The sequence below is a fragment of the Hydractinia symbiolongicarpus genome, chromosome 4 (assembly GCF_029227915.1).
Source record: "Hydractinia symbiolongicarpus strain clone_291-10 chromosome 4, HSymV2.1, whole genome shotgun sequence".
Classification (NCBI taxonomy): Eukaryota; Metazoa; Cnidaria; class Hydrozoa; order Anthoathecata; family Hydractiniidae; genus Hydractinia; species Hydractinia symbiolongicarpus.
In genome coordinates this window covers 6,880,877-6,896,427 of record NC_079878.1, presented here as the reverse complement: position 1 = coordinate 6,896,427, position 15,551 = coordinate 6,880,877, and the positions used below count along the sequence as shown (strand labels likewise).

The window sequence follows — 15,551 nt, the reverse complement described above, 5'->3', positions numbered from 1 at the left end:
GTGGATGTTAACGGGAAAGCTGAGGTCCGTGATTAGAATAGTCATGGTCCAGTAGGGCATTGACGGTATCACTTTATGGCAAGTACACGTTGCAACTGGCCTGTTTTGCCTGATGCACCGACTTTTCGTATTTGGCAAGGATCGCGTGCCTTCGTAGCTCAGGGGTTAGAGCACTGGTCTTGTAAACCAGGGGTCGAGAGTTCAAATCTCTCCGAGGGCTTTCAGGGAATGTCCGTTTAAAGTTGGCCTAACATGACTCCTCTTTCGAGCGGGTTGCGGCTATTTGCATTGCTTGGACTCGTATCAAAGCGTGAGAAATATGACGGTAACGTTTTGAGTAAAAAAATAAAAGTATTTTGCTTAGAGTTGACATAGGAAGTGAGTCCGTGTTCACGCGTTCACGGCCGGTTAGCTCAGTCGGCTAGAGCGTCGTGCTAATAACGCGAATGTCGTGGGTTCGAGCCCCACACTGGCCATTTTACGGGCTTTGCCGTCACGTTGACGGGATCAAAACAACCTGGGTGCACTGCCACGTTGCTAGATTTTACTGGTGATCTGCCCGTGCTGTGGCGTGTGTTGACGGCGCATGAAAAGAAACCTTGCTCCAGGGGAGGCTCGAACTCCCGATCTTCGCATGTCTTTGTCGATACTGACTTATAAGTACGACGCGCTAACCGACTACGCCACTGGAGCCCGTGGATGTTAACGGGAAAGCTGAGGTCCGTGATTAGAATAGTCATGGTCCAGTAGGGCATTGACGGTATCACTTTATGGCAACTACACGTTGCAACTGGCCTGTTTTGCCTGATGCACCGACTTTTCGTATTTGGCAAGGATCGCGTGCCTTCGTAGCTCAGGGGTTAGAGCACTGGTCTTGTAAACCAGGGGTCGAGAGTTCAAATCTCTCCGAGGGCTTTCAGGGAATGTCCGTTTAAAGTTGGCCTAACATGACTCCTCTTTCGAGCGGGTTGCGGCTATTTGCATTGCTTGGACTCGTATCAAAGCGTGAGAAATATGACGGTAACGTTTTGAGTAAAAAAATAAAAGTATTTTGCTTAGAGTTGACTTAGGAAGTGAGTCCGTGTTCACGCGTTCACGGCCAGTTAGCTCAGTCGGCTAGAGCGTCGTGCTAATAACGCGAATGTCGTGGGTTCGAGCCCCACACTGGCCATTTTACGGGCTTTGCCGTCACGTTGACGGGATCAAAACAACCTGGGTGCACTGCCACGTTGCTAGATTTTACTGGTGATCTGCCCGTGCTGTGGCGTGTGTTGACGGCGCATGAAAAGAAACCTTGCTCCAGGGGAGGCTCGAACTCCCGATCTTCGCATGTCTTTGTCGATACTGACTTATAAGTACGACGCGCTAACCGACTACGCCACTGAAGCCCGTGGATGTTAACGGGAAAGCTGAGGTCCGTGATTAGAATAGTCATGGTCCAGTAGGGCATTGACGGTATCACTTTATGGCAAGTACACGTTGCAACTGGCCTGTTTTGCCTGATGCACCGACTTTTCGTATTTGGCAAGGATCGCGTGCCTTCGTAGCTCAGGGGTTAGAGCACTGGTCTTGTAAACCAGGGTTCGAGAGTTCAAATCTCTCCGAGGGCTTTCAGGGAATGTCCGTTTAAAGTTGGCCTAACATGACTCCTCTTTCGAGCGGGTTGCGGCTATTTGCATTGCTTGGACTCGTATCAAAGCGTGAGAAATATGACGGTAACGTTTTGAGTAAAAAATTAAAGTATTTTGCTTAGAGTTGACTTAGGAAGTGAGTCCGTGTTCACGCGTTCAAGGCCGGTTAGCTCAGTCGGCTAGAGCGTCGTGCTAATAACGCGAATGTCGTGGGTTCGAGCCCCACACTGGCCATTTTACGGGCTTTGCCGTCACGTTGACGGGATCAAAACAACCTGGGTGCACTGCCACGTTGCTAGATTTTACTGGTGATCTGCCCGTGCTGTGGCGTGTGTTGACGGCGCATGAAAAGAAACCTTGCTCCAGGTGAGGCTCGAACTCCCGATCTTCGCATGTCTTTGTCGATACTGACTTATAAGTACGACGCGCTAACCGACTACGCCACTGGAGCCCGTGGATGTTAACGGGAAAGCTGAGGTCCGTGATTAGAATAGTCATGGTCCAGTAGGGCATTGACGGTATCACTTTATGGCAAGTACACGTTGCAACTGGCCTGTTTTGCCTGATGCACCGACTTTTCGTATTTGGCAAGGATCGCGTGCCTTCGTAGCTCAGGGGTTAGAGCACTGGTCTTGTAAACCAGGGGTCGAGAGTTCAAATCTCTCCGAGGGCTTTCAGGGAATGTCCGTTTAAAGTTGGCCTAACATGACTCCTCTTTCGAGCGGGTTGCGGCTATTTGCATTGCTTGGACTCGTATCAAAGCGTGAGAAATATGACGGTAACGTTTTGAGTAAAAAAATAAAAGTATTTTGCTTAGAGTTGACTTAGGAAGTGAGTCCGTGTTCACGCGTTCACGGCCGGTTAGCTCAGTCGGCTAGAGCGTCGTGCTAATAACGCGAATGTCGTGGGTTCGAGCCCCACACTGGCCATTTTACGGGCTTTGCCGTCACGTTGACGGGATCAAAACAACCTGGGTGCACTGCCACGTTGCTAGATTTTACTGGTGATCTGCCCGTGCTGTGGCGTGTGTTGACGGCGCATGAAAAGAAACCTTGCTCCAGGGGAGGCTCGAACTCCCGATCTTCGCATGTCTTTGTCGATACTGACTTATAAGTACGACGCGCTAACCGACTACGCACTGGAGCCCGTGGATGTTAACGGGAAAGCTGAGGTCCGTGATTAGAATAGTCATGGTCCAGTAGGGCATTGACGGTATCACTTTATGGCAAGTACACGTTGCAACTGGCCTGTTTTGCCTGATGCACCGACTTTTCGTATTTGGCAAGGATCGCGTGCCTTCGTAGCTCAGGGGTTAGAGCACTGGTCTTGTAAACCAGGGGTCGAGAGTTCAAATCTCTCCGAGGGCTTTCAGGGAATGTCCGTTTAAAGTTGGCCTAACATGACTCCTCTTTCGAGCGGGTTGCGGCTATTTGCATTGCTTGGACTCGTATCAAAGCGTAAGAAATATGACGGTAACGTTTTGAGTAAAAAAATAAAAGTATTTTGCTTAGAGTTGACTTAGGAAGTGAGTCCGTGTTCACGCGTTCACGGCCGGTTAGCTCAGTCGGCTAGAGCGTCGTGCTAATAACGCGAATGTCGTGGGTTCGAGCCCCACACTGGCCATTTTACGGGCTTTGCCGTCACGTTGACGGGATCAAAACAACCTGGGTGCACTGCCACGTTGCTAGATTTTACTGGTGATCTGCCCGTGCTGTGGCGTGTGTTGACGGCGCATGAAAAGAAACCTTGCTCCAGGGGAGGCTCGAACTCCCGATCTTCGCATGTCTTTGTCGATACTGACTTATAAGTACGACGCGCTAACCGACTACGCCACTGGAGCCCGTGAATGTTAACGGGAAAGCTGAGGTCCGTGATTAGAATAGTCATGGTCCAGTAGGGCATTGACGGTATCACTTTATGGCAAGTACACGTTGCAACTGGCCTGTTTTGCCTGATGCACCGACTTTTCGTATTTGGCAAGGATCGCGTGCCTTCGTAGCTCAGGGGTTAGAGCACTGGTCTTGTAAACCAGGGGTCGAGAGTTCAAATCTCTCCGAGGGCTTTCAGGGAATGTCCGTTTAAAGTTGGCCTAACATGACTCCTCTTTCGAGCGGGTTGCGGCTATTTGCATTGCTTGGACTCGTATCAAAGCGTGAGAAATATGACGGTAACGTTTTGAGTAAAAAAATAAAAGTATTTTGCTTAGAGTTGACTTAGGAAGTGAGTCCGTGTTCACGCGTTCACGGCCGGTTAGCTCAGTCGGCTAGAGCGTCGTGCTAATAACGCGAATGTCGTGGGTTCGAGCCCCACACTGGCCATTTTACGGGCTTTGCCGTCACGTTGACGGGATCAAAACAACCTGGGTGCACTGCCACGTTGCTAGATTTTACTGGTGATCTGCCCGTGCTGTGGCGTGTGTTGACGGCGCATGAAAAGAAACCTTGCTCCAGGGGAGGCTCGAACTCCCGATCTTCGCATGTCTTTGTCGATACTGACTTATAAGTACGACGCGCTAACCGACTACGCCACTGGAGCCCGTGAATGTTAACGGGAAAGCTGAGGTCCGTGATTAGAATAGTCATGGTCCAGTAGGGCATTGACGGTATCACTTTATGGCAAGTACACGTTGCAACTGGCCTGTTTTGCCTGATGCACCGACTTTTCGTATTTGGCAAGGATCGCGTGCCTTCGTAGCTCAGGGGTTAGAGCACTGGTCTTGTAAACCAGGGGTCGAGAGTTCAAATCTCTCCGAGGGCTTTCAGGGAATGTCCGATTAAAGTTGGCCTAACATGACTCCTCTTTCGAGCGGGTTGCGGATATTTGCATTGCTTGGACTCGTATCAAAGCGTGAGAAATATGACGGTAACGTTTTGAGTAAAAAAATAAAAGTATTTTGCTTAGAGTTGACTTAGGAAGTGAGTCCGTGTTCACGCGTTCACGGCCGGTTAGCTCAGTCGGCTAGAGCGTCGTGCTAATAACGCGAATGTCGTGGGTTCGAGCCCCACACTGGCCATTTTACGGGCTTTGCCGTCACGTTGACGGGATCAAAACAACCTGGGTGCACTGCCACGTTGCTAGATTTTACTGGTGATCTGCCCGTGCTGTGGCGTGTGTTGACGGCGCATGAAAAGAAACCTTGCTCCAGGGGAGGCTCGAACTCCCGATCTTCGCATGTCTTTGTCGATACTGACTTATAAGTACGACGCGCTAACCGACTACGCCACTGGAGCCCGTGGATGTTAACGGGAAAGCTGAGGTCCGTGATTAGAATAGTCATGGTCCAGTAGGGCATTGACGGTATCACTTTATGGCAAGTACACGTTGCAACTGGCCTGTTTTGCCTGATGCACCGACTTTTCGTATTTGGCAAGGATCGCGTGCCTTCGTAGCTCAGGGGTTAGAGCACTGGTCTTGTAAACCAGGGGTCGAGAGTTCAAATCTCTCCGAGGGCTTTCAGGGAATGTCCATTTAAAGTTGGCCTAACATGACTCCTCTTTCGAGCGGGTTGCGGCTATTTGCATTGCTTGGACTCGTATCAAAGCGTGAGAAATATGACGGTAACGTTTTGAGTAAAAAAATAAAAGTATTTTGCTTAGAGTTGACTTAGGAAGTGAGTCCGTGTTCACGCGTTCACGGCCGGTTAGCTCAGTCGGCTAGAGCGTCGTGCTAATAACGCGAATGTCGTGGGTTCGAGCCCCACACTGGCCATTTTACGGGCTTTGCCGTCACGTTGACGGGATCAAAACAACCTGGGTGCACTGCCACGTTGCTAGATTTTACTGGTGATCTGCCCGTGCTGTGGCGTGTGTTGACGGCGCATGAAAAGAAACCTTGCTCCAGGTGAGGCTCGAACTCCCGATCTTGGCATGTCTTTGTCGATACTGACTTATAAGTACGACGCGCTAACCGACTACGCCACTGGAGCCCGTGGATGTTAACGGGAAAGCTGAGGTCCGTGATTAGAATAGTCATGGTCCAGTAGGGCATTGACGGTATCACTTTATGGCAAGTACACGTTGCAACTGGCCTGTTTTGCCTGATGCACCGACTTTTCGTATTTGGCAAGGATCGCGTGCCTTCGTAGCTCAGGGGTTAGAGCACTGGTCTTGTAAACCAGGGGTCGAGAGTTCATATCTCTCCGAGGGCTTTCAGGGAATGTCCGTTTAAAGTTGGCCTAACATGACTCCTCTTTCGAGCGGGTTGCGGCTATTTGCATTGCTTGGACTCGTATCAAAGCGTGAGAAATATGACGGTAACGTTTTGAGTAAAAAAATAAAAGTATTTTGCTTAGAGTTGACTTAGGAAGTGAGTCCGTGTTCACGCGTTCACGGCCGGTTAGCTCAGTCGGCTAGAGCGTCTTGCTAATAACGCGAATGTCGTGGGTTCGAGCCCCACACTGGCCATTTTACGGGCTTTGCCGTCACGTTGACGGGATCAAAACAACCTGGGTGCACTGCCACGTTGCTAGATTTTACTGGTGATCTGCCCGTGCTGTGGCGTGTGTTGACGGCGCATGAAAAGAAACCTTGCTCCAGGGGAGGCTCGAACTCCCGATCTTCGCATGTCTTTGTCGATACTGACTTATAAGTACGACGCGCTAACCGACTACGCCACTGGAGCCCGTGGATGTTAACGGGAAAGCTGAGGTCCGTGATTAGAATAGTCATGGTCCAGTAGGGCATTGACGGTATCACTTTATGGCAAGTACACGTTGCAACTGGCCTGTTTTGCCTGATGCACTGACTTTTCGTATTTGGCAAGGATCGCGTGCCTTCGTAGCTCAGGGGTTAGAGCACTGGTCTTGTAAACCAGGGGTCGAGAGTTCAAATCTCTCCGAGGGCTTTCAGGGAATGTCCGTTTAAAGTTGGCCTAACATGACTCCTCTTTCGAGCGGGTTGCGGCTATTTGCATTGCTTGGACTCGTATCAAAGCGTGAGAAATATGACGGTAACGTTTTGAGTAAAAAAATAAAAGTATTTTGCTTAGAGTTGACTTAGGAAGTGAGTCCGTGTTCACGCGTTCACGGCCGGTTAGCTCAGTCGGCTAGAGCGTCGTGCTAATAACGCGAATGTCGTGGGTTCGAGCCCCACACTGGCCATTTTACGGGCTTTGCCGTCACGTTGACGGGATCAAAACAACCTGGGTGCACTGCCACGTTGCTAGATTTTACTGGTGATCTGCCCGTGCTGTGGCGTGTGTTGACGGCGCATGAAAAGAAACCTTGCTCCAGGGGAGGCTCGAACTCCCGATCTTCGCATGTCTTTGTCGATACTGACTTATAAGTACGACGCGCTAACCGACTACGCCACTGGAGCCCGTGGATGTTAACGGGAAAGCTGAGGTCCGTGATTAGAATAGTCATGGTCCAGTAGGGCATTGACGGTATCACTTTATGGCAAGTACACGTTGCAACTGGCCTGTTTTGCCTGATGCACCGACTTTTCGTATTTGGCAAGGATCGCGTGCCTTCGTAGCTCAGGGGTTAGAGCACTGGTCTTGTAAACCAGGGGTCGAGAGTTCAAATCTCTCCGAGGGCTTTCAGGGAATGTCCGTTTAAAGTTGGCCTAACATGACTCCTCTTTCGAGCGGGTTGCGGCTTTTTGCATTGCTTGGACTCGTATCAAAGCGTGAGAAATATGACGGTAACGTTTTGAGTAAAAAAATAAAAGTATTTTGCTTAGAGTTGACTTAGGAAGTGAGTCCGTGTTCACGCGTTCACGGCCGGTTAGCTCAGTCGGCTAGAGCGTCGTGCTAATAACGCGAATGTCGTGGGTTCGAGCCCCACACTGGCCATTTTACGGGCTTTGCCGTCACGTTGACGGGATCAAAACAACCTGGGTGCACTGCCACGTTGCTAGATTTTACTGGTGATCTGCCCGTGCTGTGGCGTGTGTTGACGGCGCATGAAAAGAAACCTTGCTCCAGGGGAGGCTCGAACTCCCGATCTTCGCATGTCTTTGTCGATACTGACTTATAAGTACGACGCGCTAACCGACTACGCCACTGGAGCCCGTGGATGTTAACGGGAAAGCTGAGGTCCGTGATTAGAATAGTCATGGTCCAGTAGGGCATTGACGGTATCACTTTATGGCAAGTACACGTTGCAACTGGCCTGTTTTGCCTGATGCACCGACTTTTCGTATTTGGCAAGGATCGCGTGCCCTCGTAGCTCAGGGGTTAGAGCACTGGTCTTGTGATCCAGGGGTCGAGAGTTCAAATCTCTCCGAGGGCTTTCAGGGAATGTCCGTTTAAAGTTGGCCTAACATGACTCCTCTTTCGAGCGGGTTGCGGCTATTTGCATTGCTTGGACTCGTATCAAAGCGTGAGAAATATGACGGTAACGTTTTGAGTAAAAAAATAAAAGTATTTTGCTTAGAGTTGACTTAGGAAGTGAGTCCGTGTTCACGCGTTCACGGCCGGTTAGCTCAGTCGGCTAGAGCGTCGTGCTAATAACGCGAATGTCGTGGGTTCGAGCCCCACACTGGCCATTTTACGGGCTTTGCCGTCACGTTGACGGGATCAAAACAACCTGGGTGCACTGCCACGTTGCTAGATTTTACTGGTGATCTGCCCGTGCTGTGGCGTGTGTTGACGGCGCATGAAAAGAAACCTTCCTCCAGGGGAGGCTCGAACTCCCGATCTTCGCATGTCTTTGTCGATACTGACTTATAAGTACGACGCGCTAACCGACTACGCCACTGGAGCCCGTGGATGTTAACGGGAAAGCTGAGGTCCGTGATTAGAATAGTCATGGTCCAGTAAGGCATTGACGGTATCACTTTATGGCAAGTACACGTTGCAACTGGCCTGTTTTGCCTGATGCACCGACTTTTCGTATTTGGCAAGGATCGCGTGCCTTCGTAGCTCAGGGGTTAGAGCACTGGTCTTGTAAACCAGGGGTCGAGAGTTCAAATCTCTCGAAGGGCTTTCAGGGAATGTCCGTTTAAAGTTGGCCTAACATGACTCCTCTTTCGAGCGGGTTGCGGCTATTTGCATTGCTTGGACTCGTATCAAAGCGTGAGAAATATGACGGTAACGTTTTGAGTAAAAAAATAAAAGTATTTTGCTTAAAGTTGACTTAGGAAGTGAGTCCGTGTTCACGCGTTCACGGCCGGTTAGCTCAGTCGGCTAGAGCGTCGTGCTAATAACGCGAATGTCGTGGGTTCGAGCCCCACACTGGCCATTTTACGGGCTTTGCCGTCACGTTGACGGGATCAAAACAACCTGGGTGCACTGCCACGTTGCTAGATTTTACTGGTGATCTGCCCGTGCTGTGGCGTGTGTTGACGGCGCATGAAAAGAAACCTTGCTCCAGGGGAGGCTCGAACTCCCGATCTTCGCATGTCTTTGTCGATACTGACTTATAAGTACGACGCGCTAACCGACTACGCCACTGGAGCCCGTGGATGTTAACGGGAAAGCTGAGGTCCGTGATTAGAATAGTCATGGTCCAGTAGGGCATTGACGGTATCACTTTATGGCAAGTACACGTTGCAACTGGCCTGTTTTGCCTGATGCACCGACTTTTCGTATTTGGCAAGGATCGCGTGCCTTCGTAGCTCAGGGGTTAGAGCACTGGTCTTGTAAACCAGGGGTCGAGAGTTCAAATCTCTCCGAGGGCTTTCAGGGAATGTCCGTTTAAAGTTGGCCTAACATGACTCCTCTTTCGAGCGGGTTGCGGCTATTTGCATTGCTTGGACTCGTATCAAAGCGTGAGAAATATGACGGTAACGTTTTAAGTAAAAAAATAAAAGTATTTTGCTTAGAGTTGACTTAGGAAGTGAGTCCGTGTTCACGCGTTCACGGCCGGTTAGCTCAGTCGGCTAGAGCGTCGTGCTAATAACGCGAATGTCGTGGGTTCGAGCCCCACACTGGCCATTTTACGGGCTTTGCCGTCACGTTGACGGGATCAAAACAACCTGGGTGCACTGCCACGTTGCTAGATTTTACTGGTGATCTGCCCGTGCTGTGGCGTGTGTTGACGGCGCATGAAAAGAAACCTTGCTCCAGGGGAGGCTCGAACTCCCGATCTTCGCATGTCTTTGTCGATACTGACTTATAAGTACGACGCGCTAACCGACTACGCCACTGGAGCCCGTGGATGTTAACGGGAAAGCTGAGGTCCGTGATTAGAATAGTCATGGTCCAGTAGGGCATTGACGGTATCACTTTATGGCAAGTACACGTTGCAACTGGCCTGTTTTGCCTGATGCACCGACTTTTCGTATTTGGCAAGGATCGCGTGCCTTCGTAGCTCAGGGGTTAGAGCACTGGTCTTGTAAACCAGGGGTCGAGAGTTCAAATCTCTCCGAGGGCTTTCAGGGAATGTCCGTTTAAAGTTGGCCTAACATGACTCCTCTTTCGAGCGGGTTGCGGCTATTTGCATTGCTTGGACTCGTATCAAAGCGTGAGAAATATGACGGTAACGTTTTGAGTAAAAAAATAAAAGTATTTTGCTTAGAGTTGACTTAGGAAGTGAGTCCGTGTTCACGCGTTCACGGCCGGTTAGCTCAGTCGGCTAGAGCGTCGTGCTAATAATGCGAATGTCGTGGGTTCGAGCCCCACACTGGCCATTTTACGGGCTTTGCCGTCACGTTGACGGGATCAAAACAACCTGGGTGCACTGCCACGTTGCTAGATTTTACTGGTGATCTGCCCGTGCTGTGGCGTGTGTTGACGGCGCATGAAAAGAAACCTTGCTCCAGGGGAGGCTCGAACTCCCGATCTTCGCATGTCTTTGTCGATACTGACTTATAAGTACGACGCGCTAACCGACTACGCCACTGGAGCCCGTGGATGTTAACGGGAAAGCTGAGGTCCGTGATTAGAATAGTCATGGTCCAGTAAGGCATTGACGGTATCACTTTATGGCAAGTACACGTTGCAACTGGCCTGTTTTGCCTGATGCACCGACTTTTCGTATTTGGCAAGGATCGCGTGCCTTCGTAGCTCAGGGGTTAGAGCACTGGTCTTGTAAACCAGGGGTCGAGAGTTCAAATCTCTCCGAGGGCTTTCAGGGAATGTCCGTTTAAAGTTGGCCTAACATGACTCCTCTTTCGAGCGGGTTGCGGCTATTTGCATTGCTTGGACTCGTATCAAAGCGTGAGAAATATGACGGTAACGTTTTGAGTAAAAAAATAAAAGTATTTTGCTTAGAGTTGACTTAGGAAGTGAGTCCGTGTTCGCGCGTTCACGGCCGGTTAGCTCAGTCGGCTAGAGCGTCGTGCTAATAACGCGAATGTCGTGGGTTCGAGCCCCACACTGGCCATTTTACGGGCTTTGCCGTCACGTTGACGGGATCAAAACAACCTGGGTGCACTGCCACGTTGCTAGATTTTACTGGTGATCTGCCCGTGCTGTGGCGTGTGTTGACGGCGCATGAAAAGAAACCTTGCTCCAGGGGAGGCTCGAACTCCCGATCTTCGCATGTCTTTGTCGATACTGACTTATAAGTACGACGCGCTAACCGACTACGCCACTGGAGCCCGTGGATGTTAACGGGAAAGCTGAGGTCCGTGATTAGAATAGTCATGGTCCAGTAGGGCATTGACGGTATCACTTTATGGCAAGTACACGTTGCAACTGGCCTGTTTTGCCTGATGCACCGACTTTTCGTATTTGGCAAGGATCGCGTGCCTTCGTAGCTCAGGGGTTAGAGCACTGGTCTTGTAAACCAGGGGTCGAGAGTTCAAATCTCTCCGAGGCCTTTCAGGGAATGTCCGTTTAAAGTTGGCCTAACATGACTCCTCTTTCAAGCGGGTTGCGGCTATTTGCATTGCTTGGACTCGTATCAAAGCGTGAGAAATATGACGGTAACGTTTTGAGTAAAAAAATAAAAGTATTTTGCTTAGAGTTGACTTAGGAAGTGAGTCCGTGTTCACGCGTTCACGGCCGGTTAGCTCAGTCGGCTAGAGCGTCGTGCTAATAACGCGAATGTCGTGGGTTCGAGCCCCACACTGGCCATTTTACGGGCTTTGCCGTCACGGTGACGGGATCAAAACAACCTGGGTGCACTGCCACGTTGCTAGATTTTACTGGTGATCTGCCCGTGCTGTGGCGTGTGTTGACGGCGCATGAAAAGAAACCTTGCTCCAGGGGAGGCTCGAACTCCCGATCTTCGCATGTCTTTGTCGATACTGACTTATAAGTACGACGCGCTAACCGACTACGCCACTGGAGCCCGTGGATGTTAACGGGAAAGCTGAGGTCCGTGATTAGAATAGTCATGGTCCAGTAGGGCATTGACGGTATCACTTTATGGCAAGTACACGTTGCAACTGGCCTGTTTTGCCTGATGCACCGACTTTTCGTATTTGGCAAGGATCGCGTGCCTTCGTAGCTCAGGGGTTAGAGCACTGGTCTTGTAAACCAGGGGTCGAGAGTTCAAATCTCTCCGAGGCCTTTCAGGGAATGTCCGTTTAAAGTTGGCCTAACATGACTCCTCTTTCGAGCGGGTTGCGGCTATTTGCATTGCTTGGACTCGTATCAAAGCGTGAGAAATATGACGGTAACGTTTTGAGTAAAAAAATAAAAGTATTTAGCTTAGAGTTGACTTAGGAAGTGAGTCCGTGTTCACGCGTTCACGGCCGGTTAGCTCAGTCGGCTAGAGCGTCGTGCTAATAACGCGAATGTCGTGGGTTCGAGCCCCACACTGGCCATTTTACGGGCTTTGCCGTCACGTTGACGGGATCAAAACAACCTGGGTGCACTGCCACGTTGCTAGATTTTACTGGTGATCTGCCCGTGCTGTGGCGTGTGTTGACGGCGCATGAAAAGAAACCTTGCTCCAGGGGAGGCTCTAACTCCCGATCTTCGCATGTCTTTGTCGATACTGACTTATAAGTACGACGCGCTAACCGACTACGCCACTGGAGCCCGTGGATGTTAACGGGAAAGCTGAGGTCCGTGATTAGAATAGTCATGGTCCAGTAGGGCATTGACGGTATCACTTTATGGCAAGTACACGTTGCAACTGGCCTGTTTTGCCTGATGCACCGACTTTTCGTATTTGGCAAGGATCGCGTGCCTTCGTAGCTCAGGGGTTAGAGCACTGGTCTTGTAAACCAGGGGTCGAGAGTTCAAATCTCTCCGAGGCCTTTCAGGGAATGTCCGTTTAAAGTTGGCCTAACATGACTCCTCTTTCGAGCGGGTTGCGGCTATTTGCATTGCTTGGACTCGTATCAAAGCGTGAGAAATATGACGGTAACGTTTTGAGTAAAAAAATAAAAGTATTTTGCTTAGAGTTGACTTAGGAAGTGAGTCCGTGTTCACGCGTTCACGGCCGGTTAGCTCAGTCGGCTAGAGCGTCGTGCTAATAACGCGAATGTAGTGGGTTCGAGCCCCACACTGGCCATTTTACGGGCTTTGCCGTCACGTTGACGGGATCAAAACAACCTGGGTGCACTGCCACGTTGCTAGATTTTACTGGTGATCTGCCCGTGCTGTGGCGTGTGTTGACGGCGCATGAAAAGAAACCTTGCTCCAGGGGAGGCTCGAACTCCCGATCTTCGCATGTCTTTGTCGATACTGACTTATAAGTACGACGCGCTAACCGACTACGCCACTGGAGCCCGTGGATGTTAACGGGAAAGCTGAGGTCCGTGATTAGAATAGTCATGGTCCAGTAGGGCATTGACGGTATCACTTTATGGCAAGTACACGTTGCAACTGGCCTGTTTTGCCTGATGCACCGACTTTTCGTATTTGGCAAGGATCGCGTGCCTTCGTAGCTCAGGGGTTAGAGCACTGGTCTTGTAAACCAGGGGTCGAGAGTTCAAATCTCTCCGAGGCCTTTCAGGGAATGTCCGTTTAAAGTTGGCCTAACATGACTCCTCTTTCGAGCGGGTTGCGGCTATTTGCATTGCTTGGACTCGTATCAAAGCGTGAGAAATATGACGGTAACGTTTTGAGTAAAAAAATAAAAGTATTTTGCTTAGAGTTGACTTAGGAAGTGAGTCCGTGTTCACGCGTTCACGGCCGGTTAGCTCAGTCGGCTAGAGCGTCGTGCTAATAACGCGAATGTCGTGGGTTCGAGCCCCACACTGGCCATTTTACGGGCTTTGCCGTCACGTTGACGGGATCAAAACAACCTGGGTGCACTGCCACGTTGCTAGATTTTACTGGTGATCTGCCCGTGCTGTGGCGTGTGTTGACGGCGCATGAAAAGAAACCTTGCTCCAGGGGAGGCTCGAACTCCCGATCTTCGCATGTCTTTGTCGATACTGACTTATAAGTACGACGCGCTAACCGACTACGCCACTGGAGCCCGTGGATGTTAACGGGAAAGCTGAGGTCCGTGATTAGAATAGTCATGGTCCAGTAGGGCATTGACGGTATCACTTTATGGCAAGTACACGTTGCAACTGGCCTGTTTTGCCTGATGCACCGACTTTTCGTATTTGGCAAGGATCGCGTGCCTTCGTAGCTCAGGGGTTAGAGCACTGGTCTTGTAAACTAGGGGTCGAGAGTTCAAATCTCTGCGAGGGCTTTCAGGGAATGTCCGTTTAAAGTTGGCCTAACATGACTCCTCTTTCGAGCGGGTTGCGGCTATTTGCATTGCTTGGACTCGTATCAAAGCGTGAGAAATATGACGGTAACGTTTTGAGTAAAAAAATAAAAGTATTTTGCTTAGAGTTGACTTAGGAAGTGAGTCCGTGTTCACGCGTTCACGGCCGGTTAGCTCAGTCGGCTAGAGCGTCGTGCTAATAACGCGAATGTCGTGGGTTCGAGCCCCACACTGGCCATTTTACGGGCTTTGCCGTCACGTTGACGGGATCAAAACAACCTGGGTGCACTGCCACGTTGCTAGATTTTACTGGTGATCTGCCCGTGCTGTGGCGTGTGTTGACGGTGCATGAAAAGAAACCTTGCTCCAGGGGAGGCTCGAACTCCCGATCTTCGCATGTCTTTGTCGATACTGACTTATAAGTACGACGCGCTAACCGACTACGCCACTGGAGCCCGTGGATGTTAACGGGAAAGCTGAGGTCCGTGATTAGAATAGTCATGGTCCAGTAGGGCATTGACGGTATCACTTTATGGCAAGTACACGTTGCAACTGGCCTGTTTTGCCTGATGCACCGACTTTTCGTATTTGGCAAGGATCGCGTGCCTTCGTAGCTCAGGGGTTAGAGCACTGGTCTTGTAAACCAGGGGTCGAGAGTTCAAATCTCTCCGAGGGCTTTCAGGGAATGTCCGTTTAAAGTTGGCCTAACATGACTCCTCTTTCGAGCGGGTTGCGGCTATTTGCATTGCTTGGACTCGTATCAAAGCGTGAGAAATATGACGGTAACGTTTTGAGTAAAAAAATAAAAGTATTTTGCTTAGAGTTGACTTAGGAAGTGAGTCCGTGTTCACGCGTTCACGGCCGGTTAGCTCAGTCGGCTAGAGCGTCGTGCTAATAACGCGAATGTCGTGGGTTCGAGCCCCACACTGGCCATTTTACGGGCTTTGCCGTCACGTTGACGGGATCAAAACAACCTGGGTGCACTGCCACGTTGCTAGATTTTACTGGTGATCTGCCCGTGCTGTGGCGTGTGTTGACGGCGCATGAAAAGAAACCTTGCTCCAGGGGAGGCTCGAACTCCCGATCTTCGCATGTCTTTGTCGATACTGACTTATAAGTACGACGCGCTAACCGACTACGCCACTGGAGCCCGTGGATGTTAACGGGAAAGCTGAGGTCCGTGATTAGAATAGTCATGGTCCAGTAGGGCATTGACGGTATCACTTTATGGCAAGTACACGTTGCAACTGGCCTGTTTTGCCTCATGCACCGACTTTTCGTATTTGGCAAGGATCGCGTGCCTTCGTAGCTCAGGGGTTAGAGCACTGGTCTTGTAAACCAGGGGTCGAGAGTTCAAATCTCTCCGAGGGCTTTCAGGGAATGTCCGTTTAAAGTTGGCCTAACATGACTCCTCT

General features: G+C 50.4%; 51 non-coding genes across 51 annotated transcripts; 35 read left to right on the top strand and 16 right to left on the bottom strand.

Moving 5' to 3' along the window:
* Positions 1–147: 147 nt before the first annotated feature.
* On the top strand, positions 148–220 carry Trnat-ugu (transfer RNA threonine (anticodon UGU)). Its single transcript has one exon. It is a non-coding gene; the product is annotated as a tRNA-Thr (tRNA).
* Positions 221–402: 182 nt separating this feature from the next.
* Trnai-aau (transfer RNA isoleucine (anticodon AAU)) lies at positions 403–476 on the top strand. The gene has a single exon. It is a non-coding gene; the product is annotated as a tRNA-Ile (tRNA).
* Positions 477–600: 124 nt separating this feature from the next.
* Positions 601–693, bottom strand: Trnai-uau (transfer RNA isoleucine (anticodon UAU)). The gene is given in 2 exon segments: positions 601–636; positions 656–693. It is a non-coding gene; the product is annotated as a tRNA-Ile (tRNA).
* Positions 694–842: 149 nt separating this feature from the next.
* Trnat-ugu (transfer RNA threonine (anticodon UGU)) lies at positions 843–915 on the top strand. Its single transcript has one exon. It is a non-coding gene; the product is annotated as a tRNA-Thr (tRNA).
* Positions 916–1,097: 182 nt separating this feature from the next.
* Trnai-aau (transfer RNA isoleucine (anticodon AAU)) lies at positions 1,098–1,171 on the top strand. The gene has a single exon. It is a non-coding gene; the product is annotated as a tRNA-Ile (tRNA).
* Positions 1,172–1,537: 366 nt separating this feature from the next.
* On the top strand, positions 1,538–1,610 carry Trnat-ugu (transfer RNA threonine (anticodon UGU)). The gene has a single exon. It is a non-coding gene; the product is annotated as a tRNA-Thr (tRNA).
* A 181-nt stretch (positions 1,611–1,791) lies between these two features.
* Positions 1,792–1,865, top strand: Trnai-aau (transfer RNA isoleucine (anticodon AAU)). Its single transcript has one exon. It is a non-coding gene; the product is annotated as a tRNA-Ile (tRNA).
* A 366-nt stretch (positions 1,866–2,231) lies between these two features.
* Positions 2,232–2,304, top strand: Trnat-ugu (transfer RNA threonine (anticodon UGU)). The gene has a single exon. It is a non-coding gene; the product is annotated as a tRNA-Thr (tRNA).
* Positions 2,305–2,486: 182 nt separating this feature from the next.
* Trnai-aau (transfer RNA isoleucine (anticodon AAU)) lies at positions 2,487–2,560 on the top strand. The gene has a single exon. It is a non-coding gene; the product is annotated as a tRNA-Ile (tRNA).
* Positions 2,561–2,925: 365 nt separating this feature from the next.
* On the top strand, positions 2,926–2,998 carry Trnat-ugu (transfer RNA threonine (anticodon UGU)). Its single transcript has one exon. It is a non-coding gene; the product is annotated as a tRNA-Thr (tRNA).
* Positions 2,999–3,180: 182 nt separating this feature from the next.
* On the top strand, positions 3,181–3,254 carry Trnai-aau (transfer RNA isoleucine (anticodon AAU)). The gene has a single exon. It is a non-coding gene; the product is annotated as a tRNA-Ile (tRNA).
* Positions 3,255–3,378: 124 nt separating this feature from the next.
* Positions 3,379–3,471, bottom strand: Trnai-uau (transfer RNA isoleucine (anticodon UAU)). The gene is given in 2 exon segments: positions 3,379–3,414; positions 3,434–3,471. It is a non-coding gene; the product is annotated as a tRNA-Ile (tRNA).
* Positions 3,472–3,620: 149 nt separating this feature from the next.
* Trnat-ugu (transfer RNA threonine (anticodon UGU)) lies at positions 3,621–3,693 on the top strand. Its single transcript has one exon. It is a non-coding gene; the product is annotated as a tRNA-Thr (tRNA).
* Positions 3,694–3,875: 182 nt separating this feature from the next.
* Positions 3,876–3,949, top strand: Trnai-aau (transfer RNA isoleucine (anticodon AAU)). The gene has a single exon. It is a non-coding gene; the product is annotated as a tRNA-Ile (tRNA).
* Positions 3,950–4,073: 124 nt separating this feature from the next.
* Positions 4,074–4,166, bottom strand: Trnai-uau (transfer RNA isoleucine (anticodon UAU)). The gene is given in 2 exon segments: positions 4,074–4,109; positions 4,129–4,166. It is a non-coding gene; the product is annotated as a tRNA-Ile (tRNA).
* Positions 4,167–4,315: 149 nt separating this feature from the next.
* On the top strand, positions 4,316–4,388 carry Trnat-ugu (transfer RNA threonine (anticodon UGU)). Its single transcript has one exon. It is a non-coding gene; the product is annotated as a tRNA-Thr (tRNA).
* Positions 4,389–4,570: 182 nt separating this feature from the next.
* Trnai-aau (transfer RNA isoleucine (anticodon AAU)) lies at positions 4,571–4,644 on the top strand. The gene has a single exon. It is a non-coding gene; the product is annotated as a tRNA-Ile (tRNA).
* Positions 4,645–4,768: 124 nt separating this feature from the next.
* On the bottom strand, positions 4,769–4,861 carry Trnai-uau (transfer RNA isoleucine (anticodon UAU)). The gene is given in 2 exon segments: positions 4,769–4,804; positions 4,824–4,861. It is a non-coding gene; the product is annotated as a tRNA-Ile (tRNA).
* Positions 4,862–5,010: 149 nt separating this feature from the next.
* Trnat-ugu (transfer RNA threonine (anticodon UGU)) lies at positions 5,011–5,083 on the top strand. Its single transcript has one exon. It is a non-coding gene; the product is annotated as a tRNA-Thr (tRNA).
* A 182-nt stretch (positions 5,084–5,265) lies between these two features.
* Positions 5,266–5,339, top strand: Trnai-aau (transfer RNA isoleucine (anticodon AAU)). Its single transcript has one exon. It is a non-coding gene; the product is annotated as a tRNA-Ile (tRNA).
* Positions 5,340–6,158: 819 nt separating this feature from the next.
* On the bottom strand, positions 6,159–6,251 carry Trnai-uau (transfer RNA isoleucine (anticodon UAU)). The gene is given in 2 exon segments: positions 6,159–6,194; positions 6,214–6,251. It is a non-coding gene; the product is annotated as a tRNA-Ile (tRNA).
* A 149-nt stretch (positions 6,252–6,400) lies between these two features.
* On the top strand, positions 6,401–6,473 carry Trnat-ugu (transfer RNA threonine (anticodon UGU)). The gene has a single exon. It is a non-coding gene; the product is annotated as a tRNA-Thr (tRNA).
* Positions 6,474–6,655: 182 nt separating this feature from the next.
* On the top strand, positions 6,656–6,729 carry Trnai-aau (transfer RNA isoleucine (anticodon AAU)). The gene has a single exon. It is a non-coding gene; the product is annotated as a tRNA-Ile (tRNA).
* Positions 6,730–6,853: 124 nt separating this feature from the next.
* Positions 6,854–6,946, bottom strand: Trnai-uau (transfer RNA isoleucine (anticodon UAU)). Its single transcript is given in 2 exon segments — positions 6,854–6,889; positions 6,909–6,946. It is a non-coding gene; the product is annotated as a tRNA-Ile (tRNA).
* A 149-nt stretch (positions 6,947–7,095) lies between these two features.
* On the top strand, positions 7,096–7,168 carry Trnat-ugu (transfer RNA threonine (anticodon UGU)). Its single transcript has one exon. It is a non-coding gene; the product is annotated as a tRNA-Thr (tRNA).
* A 182-nt stretch (positions 7,169–7,350) lies between these two features.
* Trnai-aau (transfer RNA isoleucine (anticodon AAU)) lies at positions 7,351–7,424 on the top strand. The gene has a single exon. It is a non-coding gene; the product is annotated as a tRNA-Ile (tRNA).
* A 124-nt stretch (positions 7,425–7,548) lies between these two features.
* Trnai-uau (transfer RNA isoleucine (anticodon UAU)) lies at positions 7,549–7,641 on the bottom strand. Its single transcript is given in 2 exon segments — positions 7,549–7,584; positions 7,604–7,641. It is a non-coding gene; the product is annotated as a tRNA-Ile (tRNA).
* Positions 7,642–7,790: 149 nt separating this feature from the next.
* Positions 7,791–7,863, top strand: Trnat-ugu (transfer RNA threonine (anticodon UGU)). The gene has a single exon. It is a non-coding gene; the product is annotated as a tRNA-Thr (tRNA).
* A 182-nt stretch (positions 7,864–8,045) lies between these two features.
* Trnai-aau (transfer RNA isoleucine (anticodon AAU)) lies at positions 8,046–8,119 on the top strand. The gene has a single exon. It is a non-coding gene; the product is annotated as a tRNA-Ile (tRNA).
* A 621-nt stretch (positions 8,120–8,740) lies between these two features.
* On the top strand, positions 8,741–8,814 carry Trnai-aau (transfer RNA isoleucine (anticodon AAU)). Its single transcript has one exon. It is a non-coding gene; the product is annotated as a tRNA-Ile (tRNA).
* Positions 8,815–8,938: 124 nt separating this feature from the next.
* Positions 8,939–9,031, bottom strand: Trnai-uau (transfer RNA isoleucine (anticodon UAU)). Its single transcript is given in 2 exon segments — positions 8,939–8,974; positions 8,994–9,031. It is a non-coding gene; the product is annotated as a tRNA-Ile (tRNA).
* Positions 9,032–9,180: 149 nt separating this feature from the next.
* Positions 9,181–9,253, top strand: Trnat-ugu (transfer RNA threonine (anticodon UGU)). Its single transcript has one exon. It is a non-coding gene; the product is annotated as a tRNA-Thr (tRNA).
* A 182-nt stretch (positions 9,254–9,435) lies between these two features.
* Positions 9,436–9,509, top strand: Trnai-aau (transfer RNA isoleucine (anticodon AAU)). Its single transcript has one exon. It is a non-coding gene; the product is annotated as a tRNA-Ile (tRNA).
* Positions 9,510–9,633: 124 nt separating this feature from the next.
* Positions 9,634–9,726, bottom strand: Trnai-uau (transfer RNA isoleucine (anticodon UAU)). Its single transcript is given in 2 exon segments — positions 9,634–9,669; positions 9,689–9,726. It is a non-coding gene; the product is annotated as a tRNA-Ile (tRNA).
* Positions 9,727–9,875: 149 nt separating this feature from the next.
* On the top strand, positions 9,876–9,948 carry Trnat-ugu (transfer RNA threonine (anticodon UGU)). Its single transcript has one exon. It is a non-coding gene; the product is annotated as a tRNA-Thr (tRNA).
* A 380-nt stretch (positions 9,949–10,328) lies between these two features.
* Trnai-uau (transfer RNA isoleucine (anticodon UAU)) lies at positions 10,329–10,421 on the bottom strand. The gene is given in 2 exon segments: positions 10,329–10,364; positions 10,384–10,421. It is a non-coding gene; the product is annotated as a tRNA-Ile (tRNA).
* Positions 10,422–10,570: 149 nt separating this feature from the next.
* On the top strand, positions 10,571–10,643 carry Trnat-ugu (transfer RNA threonine (anticodon UGU)). Its single transcript has one exon. It is a non-coding gene; the product is annotated as a tRNA-Thr (tRNA).
* Positions 10,644–10,825: 182 nt separating this feature from the next.
* On the top strand, positions 10,826–10,899 carry Trnai-aau (transfer RNA isoleucine (anticodon AAU)). The gene has a single exon. It is a non-coding gene; the product is annotated as a tRNA-Ile (tRNA).
* A 124-nt stretch (positions 10,900–11,023) lies between these two features.
* On the bottom strand, positions 11,024–11,116 carry Trnai-uau (transfer RNA isoleucine (anticodon UAU)). Its single transcript is given in 2 exon segments — positions 11,024–11,059; positions 11,079–11,116. It is a non-coding gene; the product is annotated as a tRNA-Ile (tRNA).
* A 404-nt stretch (positions 11,117–11,520) lies between these two features.
* On the top strand, positions 11,521–11,594 carry Trnai-aau (transfer RNA isoleucine (anticodon AAU)). The gene has a single exon. It is a non-coding gene; the product is annotated as a tRNA-Ile (tRNA).
* A 124-nt stretch (positions 11,595–11,718) lies between these two features.
* On the bottom strand, positions 11,719–11,811 carry Trnai-uau (transfer RNA isoleucine (anticodon UAU)). Its single transcript is given in 2 exon segments — positions 11,719–11,754; positions 11,774–11,811. It is a non-coding gene; the product is annotated as a tRNA-Ile (tRNA).
* Positions 11,812–12,215: 404 nt separating this feature from the next.
* Positions 12,216–12,289, top strand: Trnai-aau (transfer RNA isoleucine (anticodon AAU)). The gene has a single exon. It is a non-coding gene; the product is annotated as a tRNA-Ile (tRNA).
* An 819-nt stretch (positions 12,290–13,108) lies between these two features.
* On the bottom strand, positions 13,109–13,201 carry Trnai-uau (transfer RNA isoleucine (anticodon UAU)). The gene is given in 2 exon segments: positions 13,109–13,144; positions 13,164–13,201. It is a non-coding gene; the product is annotated as a tRNA-Ile (tRNA).
* Positions 13,202–13,605: 404 nt separating this feature from the next.
* Trnai-aau (transfer RNA isoleucine (anticodon AAU)) lies at positions 13,606–13,679 on the top strand. The gene has a single exon. It is a non-coding gene; the product is annotated as a tRNA-Ile (tRNA).
* A 124-nt stretch (positions 13,680–13,803) lies between these two features.
* Trnai-uau (transfer RNA isoleucine (anticodon UAU)) lies at positions 13,804–13,896 on the bottom strand. The gene is given in 2 exon segments: positions 13,804–13,839; positions 13,859–13,896. It is a non-coding gene; the product is annotated as a tRNA-Ile (tRNA).
* A 404-nt stretch (positions 13,897–14,300) lies between these two features.
* Trnai-aau (transfer RNA isoleucine (anticodon AAU)) lies at positions 14,301–14,374 on the top strand. Its single transcript has one exon. It is a non-coding gene; the product is annotated as a tRNA-Ile (tRNA).
* A 124-nt stretch (positions 14,375–14,498) lies between these two features.
* Positions 14,499–14,591, bottom strand: Trnai-uau (transfer RNA isoleucine (anticodon UAU)). The gene is given in 2 exon segments: positions 14,499–14,534; positions 14,554–14,591. It is a non-coding gene; the product is annotated as a tRNA-Ile (tRNA).
* A 149-nt stretch (positions 14,592–14,740) lies between these two features.
* On the top strand, positions 14,741–14,813 carry Trnat-ugu (transfer RNA threonine (anticodon UGU)). Its single transcript has one exon. It is a non-coding gene; the product is annotated as a tRNA-Thr (tRNA).
* A 182-nt stretch (positions 14,814–14,995) lies between these two features.
* Positions 14,996–15,069, top strand: Trnai-aau (transfer RNA isoleucine (anticodon AAU)). Its single transcript has one exon. It is a non-coding gene; the product is annotated as a tRNA-Ile (tRNA).
* A 124-nt stretch (positions 15,070–15,193) lies between these two features.
* Positions 15,194–15,286, bottom strand: Trnai-uau (transfer RNA isoleucine (anticodon UAU)). The gene is given in 2 exon segments: positions 15,194–15,229; positions 15,249–15,286. It is a non-coding gene; the product is annotated as a tRNA-Ile (tRNA).
* Positions 15,287–15,435: 149 nt separating this feature from the next.
* Positions 15,436–15,508, top strand: Trnat-ugu (transfer RNA threonine (anticodon UGU)). Its single transcript has one exon. It is a non-coding gene; the product is annotated as a tRNA-Thr (tRNA).
* Positions 15,509–15,551: the final 43 nt, after the last annotated feature.